The sequence below is a fragment of the Saccopteryx bilineata genome, chromosome 2 (genome assembly GCF_036850765.1).
Source record: "Saccopteryx bilineata isolate mSacBil1 chromosome 2, mSacBil1_pri_phased_curated, whole genome shotgun sequence".
NCBI classification, from domain to species: domain Eukaryota; kingdom Metazoa; phylum Chordata; class Mammalia; order Chiroptera; family Emballonuridae; genus Saccopteryx; species Saccopteryx bilineata.
Window position 1 is genome coordinate 362,379,161 of NC_089491.1, and position 7,711 is coordinate 362,386,871.

A 7,711-nucleotide genomic window follows, 5' to 3' on the forward strand; every position below is an offset into this window, starting at 1 on the left:
CAGAAACGGGGATATAAGCCAGATTAATTCAAAAGGGGGAAGTATCGTTGTGCCTTTCCTTTGCGGTGACTTTGTCAACCTGCAGCCATTGGTCTTCACTGCGGTGACTCTATCAACCAGTAGCCATCGATCTTCTTTTGCTGTGACTTTGTCAATCAGCAGTTGTGGATCTTCTCCTGCTGTGACCTTGTTAGCCAGCATTAGTGGATCGGCTCCCGACAGTCCTTCCTGGTTGACTATCAGGATTGTGAGCCTCCCTCCCTCCCTCCCTCCCTTCCTTCTTTCCTTCCTTCCTTCCTTCCTTCCTTCCTTCCTTCCTTCCTTCCTTCCTTTCTTCCTTCCTTCCCAGACTCTTGCATGCACTCTGACCAGGATCCACCCGGCAACCCCATCTGGGGCCAATGCTCGAGTACCAATCTATTTTTAGTGCCTGAGGCTGATGCTCAGACCAACTGAGCTATCCTCAGTATCCAGGGCCAACACTTGAACCAATTGAGCCACTGGCTGTGGGAGGAGATAATTTTCCAGATTGAGTCTAAGTAAGGCTTATTGGAAAAGATTCAGTTAAGTAACCTTTCAAATTCTACATATAGCCCTTCATACAGATTGAATAAATTTGGCCTTTGGTAACATCTGGTTTTCAGATACATGGGTAGAGAATAAAATTTTACCTTGTATGGGGACTTTCTTTTCAAAATCTTAAAGGGAATAAATCCTAACCAATGATAAGATGACTCAATTATCTAGATTGCTATCACTTCAGTCTTCTATACAAATCAACTTTAATTCTAACAACCTTGTAAAAAGATGCTTCATATAACAGAGGCCTGGCTTTATTCATTTATAGTTCCTCCTATCTTGACCTCCTTTCCCCAACAGTTTTCCCTAGCCATCTTCCTGTATTCCCCCTACGTCCTTCTATTTCTGATTTCTGTTGACTTTTCCAGGAGGATATTTTCCTTATAGATGAGAGCAGCTGAGCTTTCCAAAATATTACAGGAAGAGAGAAGGGGGGAGGGTAAAAAATATTCTGTACTGACCTACCTTCATTATCTTTAGTCTTTCTTTTTTTTTTTTTTTTTTTTACCTTATTTTCATTCTCTTTGCTTTCTGGCATGCTTAAAGGCAAGAGTTATAGAGGGCAATGTATTCAGTGGTCAATAGCCTTGCAAATTTAAGAAGTTACTTTATAAAGATATTTGGACGTGGAGTCTCCCTGTCCCACACACACTTATGCATTCTCCAAATATAACATTTTTAAAAGCACCTTTTTCAAATAGAATCAGAGTTTTGCCAAGACAGGTGTTAAGGGAATTATACAGTTGTTTTGAAAATTTTTCAAACTTCACTAAACTTAAAAAACAAACAAAATTCCCTGGCTGGTTGACTCACTGGTAGAGCATCGGCCTGGCATGTAAAAGTCCCAGGTTGGAATCCCAGCCAGGGCAAAGAGAAGAAGTGTCCATCTACTTCTCCACCCTTCCCCCTCTCCTTTCTCTCTGTCTCTCTCTTCCCTTCCTGCAGCCAAGGCTCCATTGGAGCAAAGTTGGCGCAGGTGCTGAGGATGGCTCCATGGCCTCCGCCTCAGGCGCTAGAATGGCTCTGGTGTCAGCAGAGCAATGCCCCAGATGGGCAGAGCATCACCCTCTGGTGGGCATGCCTGGTGGATCCCTGTTGGGTGCATGTGGGAGTCTGTCTTTCTGCCTTCCTGCTTTTCACTTCAGAAAAATACAAAATAATAATAATACTAATAACCCTAAACCTCTGTTCTATATAGTTTGCATTTACTTGGCCCCTATTTATCAATACTATTATGGATTTTTTTTAAAAGGGCAGGCTTAAGAGTAGGTAGATGGACTTTAAAATAATCTTTTAAAGAACCTTTACATTTAATGGAGTATTTACATAAAAATAAAAAACAAAAATGAAACTGAACTATAAAGTCACTTAAGTACAGAAGTTAATTTTTTTGCTGTTTTTATTAGTAAGAAATAAATACCCAAGAAATAGGCATGGAGGTAATTCAATTCATTGAGGTTGTATCCTATAAGGATATATTGTACATTGAAGTCCAAGAATTTAACTTTCTTCCAGAAAACTTATAACCCATTTACCACTTATTCTACTTGTTGCATGGAATACATATAACTTGTAACCTAAATTTATTGCTCTGCCACCCCATCCAGAGATGGATGCAAATACCCTGACAGATCCAAATTCAGTAGAATAGCTCCAAAATAAAAAAACTGAAAATCAAATCTCAAAATAAGGCCAAAAGTTATTCTGTGAAATGCGTCACTCCCTCACCAACCTTCTTTGACTAATCTTGTTAATTTGATACCACCGATCTCAAATTTTAAGTATGAATTTCTTCTTAACTCATGTGCCCCATCCCACCCCTTACAAGGGAGATTATTCTTCTACAATTAGAATTTTATTCTTTCTGATAAAGTAGGAAAGACTGACTTGATTTTTCTATCTGTTGTATAATTGATTTGGAGTTTACTGTCAAAACAAAGCTTAAAACTAAGGAAGGCAATGGCTGAACTCTGCTGCTCTTAGACATATCTTTTTTTTTTTTTCTGAAGCTGGAAACGGGGAGAGACAGTCAGACAGACTCCCGCATGCGCCCGACCGGGATCCACCTGGCACGCCCACCAGGGGTGAGGCTCTGCCCACCAGGGGGCGATGCTCTGCCCCTCCGGGGCTTCGCTCTGTGGCGACCAGAGCCACTCCAGCGCCTGGGGCAGGAGCCATCCCCAGCGCGCCCGGGCCATCCTTGCTCCAATGGAGCCTCAGCTGCGGGAGGGGAAGAGAGAGACAGAGAGGAAGGAGAGGGGGAGGGGTGGAGAAGCAAATGGGCGCCTCTCCTGTGTGCCCTGGCCAGGAATCGAACCCGGGACTTCTGCACGCCAGGCCGACGCTCCACCACTGAGCCAACCGGCCAGGGCCTCTTAGACACATCTTAGACAATGCTTAATCACCCGATGATACAATCTGAGCCTGGTACCTTTCTCAGCACATCCCTTTACTCCTAAATCAACACCTGGTGCTTAAGATACCATTAAACACACCAGCAATCAGAGGGCATTTTCACCCTTCCTTTTTTGTTTTTGTTAGGGAGGGGTGGGGAAGAGGAGCAGTGGGTTTCTCACTGAGACTAAGCTACAGTCTGTCATCCCCATGAGTAATGTAATAAAAGCAAAACAGTTGTATGCTAAGTGGAAAGAAGTTGTATATTTTAAAGTTACCGTGGAGGTCACACATTATTTAAAACACAAGGAGAGTTACAAAAAAAAAAAAAAGGCTATAAATTAGAAAGGTGAGCTTAGTGCTTGCTTGAAAAGCGTGTTAGAGAATGAAATTTATAAATTCAAATATGAAAAAAGAAATGTCAAGACTGGGAATATCTCTATACTGTTGAAAGCTTGTCTGGTCTACTTGAAACAGTCAGAATTTTTTCTTCAATATCAGAGATAAGTCAATGATATTTATTAAAATTTGTTGTTTAGTTCCATGGAATAACTATTTCAAAGCTCTAAATTTTTTTTTTTGTATTTTCTGTAGTATCACCCTTTTCCCTCATTGCTTAACTGTCTCTAAATTTTAATGAGAAACAATATTTCAAAGTTCAGATAACTACATTAAAGGCAGAAACACACCTGGTGACCAAACTAATTTCTCTGTTCTTTTCTTTCTTTCTCTCTTTCTTTCTTTCTTTCTTTCTTTCTTTCTTTCTTTTCTTTTCTTTTCTTTCTTTCTTTCTTTCTTTCTTTCTTTTTCTTTCTCTTTCTTTCTTTCTTTCTTTCTCTCTCTCTCTTTCTTTCTTTCTTTCTTCTTTCCCCTTTCTTTCTTTCTTTCTTTCTTTCTTTCTTTCTTTCTTTCTTTCTTTCTTTCTTTCTTTCTTTCTTTCTTTCTTTCTTTCTTTCTTTCTTTCTTTCTTTCGAAGATAGACTCCTGCATGAGCCTTGACTGGGATCCACCAGGCAACCCCCCTCACCCCTGTCTTAGGCCAATGCTGAATCGACTGAGCTATTTTTAGTGATTGAGGCAGATGCTCAGAACAACTAAGCTATCCTTAGCACCCAGTGCTGACACTCAAACCAATCGAGCCACTGGATGAGGGAGAGGAAGAGTGAGAGAAGTGGGAGAGTGAGGGGGAAGAAGCAGATGGTCACTTCTCTTGTGTGCCCTGACTGGGAATCAAACCTGGAATGTCCATATGTCGGGCCAATGCTCTATCCACTAAGCCAACTGGCCTCCATTCTTCTTAAAATCTGGAAATTTGTAAAGAAAGGTGAACTTAAATTTTATTTCCTCTACTAGAATAAAATAATAACCCCTTAATTGGTTTAGTAGGCATTTCTCACATTGAACAAGATAAGCATTTTAGGATGGGGCCTCAAATATGTCCTTTTGTATCATAAAGTTGCAATCTATTCAGTATTGTTTTTTTTTTTTAATTTTTTTATTTTTAAATTAAATTTAATGGGGTGACAATAATCAACAAGAGTAAATAGGGTTTCAGTGAACATCTCTATAGCATTGAAGCTGTTTATTGCGTTGTGTGCCCATCACCCAAAGTCAAATCATTTTCCGTCACTGAATATTTGTCTCTTATCTCCTCTCCCCCTCACTCTCCCCCCAGGTAACTATTTCACTTTTATCTATGTCCATGAATCTCAGTTTTATGTCCCACCTATGTGTGAAATCATATAGTTCTTAGCTTTTTCTGATTTACTTATTTCATTTAGTATAATGTTTTCAAGGTCCATCCATATTGTTGTGACAATATGTTATAATTTCTATGGCTGAGCAGTATTCCATTGTGTGTGTGTGTGTGTGTGTGTGTGTGTGTATATATATATATATATATATATATATATATATATATAACTTATCTTCTTTATCCAATCTTCTATTGAGGGACACTTAGATTGTTTCCATGTCTTGGTCACCGTGAATAATGCTGTGATGAACGTGGGAGTGCATGTGCCTTGACCAGGCAAGCTCAGGGTTTTGAACCAGCAACCTCAGCATTCTAGGTTGACGCTTTATCCACTGCGCCACCACAGGTCAGGCCTCATCTCTGTCTTTAAAGTTTCAATCTCCTTGGTGAGATATGTTTTCTGAGCTCATTAAGTTGCCTATTGGTATTTTCTTGCATCTCACTGAGTATTTTCAGAACTTCCAATTTTGAATTCTCTATTGTTTAACTCCAAGGTTTCCATGTGATTGAGATTGCTTTCTGGAGATTTTTCATTTAATTTCTGAACTGTGTCTCTTTCTTGGGTAGTCATGGTATTCCTTCTTTTCTGCCTTGAGGGCATTTTAGAGTGGTATTGTTAAAAAATCAACAAAGAACAACAAAAAATATAAAGATAAGCCTGACCAGGTAGTGCTGCAGTGGATGGAGCATCAGCCTGGGATGCTGAGGACCCAGGTTTGAAACCCCTGGGTTGTGGGCTTGAGCATGGGCTCATCCAGCTTGAGTGTAGTTTAACAGCTTGAGTGCAGGGTCGCCAGATTGAGCATAAGATCATAGACATGACCCTGTGGTTGCTAGCTTGAGCCCTAAGGTTGCTGGCTTGAAGTTCAAGGTCACTGGCTCAAGGTTGCTGGTTTGAGCAAGGGGTCACTGGCTCACCTATAGCCTCTCAGTTAAGGCACATATGGAAAGTAATCAATGAACAACTAAAGTACTGCAACTGTGGGTTGATGTTTCTTATATCTCTCCCTTCTTATCTGTCTGTCCCTGGCTGTCTGTCTCTCACTCTTGCTAAACATATATATATATATATATATGAAATAAATTTATATATATGAAATAAATTTATATATATAAAATAAATTTATATATATAAAATAAATTTATATATATAAAATAAATTTAGCCTGACCAGGCGGAGGCACAGTGGATAGAGCGTCGGACTGGGATGCAGAGGACCCAGGTTCAGGACCCCGGGGTCGCCGGCTTGAGCGGAGGCTCATCTGGTTTGAGCAAAGCTCACCAGCTTGGACCCAAGGTTGCTGGCTCGAGCAAGAGGTTACTCCATCTGCTGAAGGCCCGTGGTCAAGGTACATATGAGAGGGCAATTGATGAACAACAAGGTGTTGCAATGAAAGACTAATGATTGATGCTTCTCGTCTCTCTCTGTTCCTGTCTGTCTGTCCCTATCTATCCCTCTCTCTGACTCTCTCTCTGTCTCTGTAAAAAAAAAAAAAAGTTGACTTATAAAATAAACTTAGCCCTGGCTGGTTGGCTCAGCATTAGTGCATTGGCCCGGTGTGTGGATGTCCCAGGTTCAATTCCTGGTCAGAGCACATAGAAGCTCCCATCTCCTTCTCCACCCCTCCCTTTCTCTCTCTCTCTCTCTCTCTCTCTCTCTTTCTTTTCCTCTGCTCCTGCAGCCATGGCTCAATTGGAACGAGTTGGCCCCAAGCGCTGAGGATGGCTCCATGGCCTCTGCCTCGGGTGCTAAAAAATGGATGGCTCCAGTTGCAACAGAGTAAGGACCCCAGATGGGCAGAGCATCACCCCCTAGTGGGCTTTCTGGGTGGATCCTGAAAAGGGAGCTTGTGGAAGTCTGTCTCTGCTTCCCCTTCTCTTACTAAATAAAATAAATAAATAAAAATTAAGGGCCTGGCCAGTTGGTTTAGTGGTAGGGTGTCAACCCGGCATGTGGAAGTCCCTGGTTCGATTCCTGGTCAGGGCACACAGGAGAAGCAACATCTGCTTCTTTTCCCCTCCCCCTTCTCTGTCTTTCTTTCTTCCCTTCATGCAGCCATGGCTCAATTGATTTGAGCATGTTAGCCCAGGGTGCTAAGGATGGCTCCATGGAGCCTCTGCCTCAGGCGCTAAAAATAGCTCAGTTGTGAGCATCGGCCCTAGATGGACAGAGCTTTAACCCAAGACAGTTGTTGCCAGATGGGTCTTGGTTTGGGCGCATGTAGGAATCTATTTCCTCTCCTCTCACTTAAAAAAAATTAAAAATTAACCCAAAAAAATGCAAAAACATACCCCACAAAATAATCATCAAACTCAAACACAAATGAAACAACCATAAAAAGAACTAAAGAAAAATGAAAAAATTAGAAATATTTCTGAGGTATTTCTTTTCCCATTAGGTGGTACTGGATTACAAGTTTTAGCTCTGTAAAATCTCAGACTGCCCTGGCCGGTTGGCTCAGTGGTAGAGTGTCGGCCTGGCGTGCAGTAGTCCCGGGTTCGATTCCCGGCCAGGGCATACAGGAGAAGTGCCCATCTGCTTCTCCACTCCTCCCCCTCTCCTTCCTCTCTGTCTCTCTCTTCCCCTCCCGCAGCTGAGGCTCCATTGGAGCAGAGTTGGCCGAGGCACTGAGGATGGCTCCATGGCCTCTGCCTCAGGCACTAGAATGGCTCTGGTTGCAACAGAGCAATGCCCCAGATGGGCAGAGCATCGGCCCCTGGGGGGCATGCCAGTGGATCCCGGTCAGGCGCATGCGGTAGTCTGTCTGACTGCCTCCCCATTTCCAACTTAAGAAAAAAAAAACTTCAGATTGAATTCTGCTGAGAAGCTGTTGTTGTTGCAAAGGTGGAGGCGGTGCTGCAGTTGCAAAGATGTGTGGGACTTGTTGTGAGGGCTTTATGTCGTTATCAATGGCTTCAAGTGCTCCTCCTTGAGTCTGAACAGAGGAAGGGAACACACAGAGAACCTCTGTTTTTCAGTTG